The following is a 1,367-nucleotide window of genomic DNA, read 5'->3' on the forward strand; positions in this document are numbered from 1 at the left end:
CATAACACCACCACCACCAGCCTGCACAGTGGTAACAACGCATGATGGATCCATGTTCTTATTCTGTTAACGCCAAATTCTGACTCTACCATCTGAATGTCTCAACAGAAATCGAGACTCATCAGACCAGGCAACATTTTTCCAGTCTTGAACTGTCCAATTTTGGTGAGCTCTTGCAAATTGTAGCCTCTTTTTCCTATTTGTAGTGGAGATGAGTAGTACCCGGTGGGGTCTTCTGCTGTTGTAGCCCATCCGCCTCAAGGTTGTGCGTGTTGTGGCTTCACAAATGCTTTGCTGCATACCTCGAATGTAACCAGTGGTTATTTCAGTCAAAGTTGCTCTTCTATCAGCTTAAATCAGTCTGCCCATTCTCCTCTGACCTCTAGCATCAACAAGGCATTTTTGCCCAAAGGACTGCCGCACACTGGATGTTTTTCCCTTTTCACACCATTCTTTGTAAACCCTAGAAATGGTTGTGCGTGAAAATCCCAGTAACTGAGCAGATTGTAAAAATACTCAGACCGGCCCGTCTGGCACCAACAACCATGCCACGCTCAAAATGGCTTAAATCACCTTTCTTTCCCATTCTGACATTCAGTTTGGAGTTCAGGAGATTGTCTAGACCAGGACTACACCCCTAAATGCATTGAAGCAACTGCCATGTGATTGGTTGATTAGATAATTGCATTAATGAGAAATTGAAAAGGTGTTCCTAATAATCCTTTAGGTGAGTGTATACTGTGAAATTAGCTGGAGTAAAGCTATTCTTCGGCATTTTCCAGATGCAGCTTGAGCTCCTTCAGAAATGTCAGGATTTTTTTTTTAAATCTCTAAACACCATGTCCTCTGCATGATTATAATTTTGTTTTTCTGTGAACCGTATTATTATGGGAAATGTCTTTATGTAAATGTGTAAACAGATGAAAAAGACAAACAGTTTATTATTATTTTGTTAATTATCTTTATTTGTTAATCATAAAATGTCTTTGTGGGTATGTGTGTGGATCTTTCATGATTCTCTGATCTTTTTCTTGCGCCTGGTGTAATTATCCTTAGGCCCTCACTCATTGCATTTTGCAGTTGACAATTATGTGCAAACAGCATGTAATGAGATATGATTTACTGAATGTAACCTGTTTAATAATTTTAGTGATCTAAACAATATGCATAATATACAATTGACTAACATATTATTGTACTACAAGCTACTGTAGCCGTAGCCTTAATGTATTCCATAATGGACTGCTATGTATTTGGTAACATATTTGGGGAGCTGTGACAATGTCAAGGTGTCCTGGACTCTGGGAGTCCACTGGGAGGGGAACTCTCTCACACACACACACACACACACACACACACACACACAC

At 39.9% G+C, this 1,367-nt stretch overlaps 1 protein-coding gene across 1 annotated transcript in view; it reads left to right on the top strand.

The window, feature by feature from the left end:
* LOC116699098 (phospholipid phosphatase-related protein type 4) overlaps positions 1-1,367 on the top strand; it is a gene marked incomplete at its 3' end in the record, with an annotated part of 127,033 nt that overhangs the window by 35,209 nt on the left and 90,457 nt on the right.

The sequence above is a fragment of the Etheostoma spectabile genome, chromosome 12 (genome assembly GCF_008692095.1).
Source record: "Etheostoma spectabile isolate EspeVRDwgs_2016 chromosome 12, UIUC_Espe_1.0, whole genome shotgun sequence".
Lineage (NCBI taxonomy): Eukaryota > Metazoa > Chordata > Actinopteri > Perciformes > Percidae > Etheostoma > Etheostoma spectabile.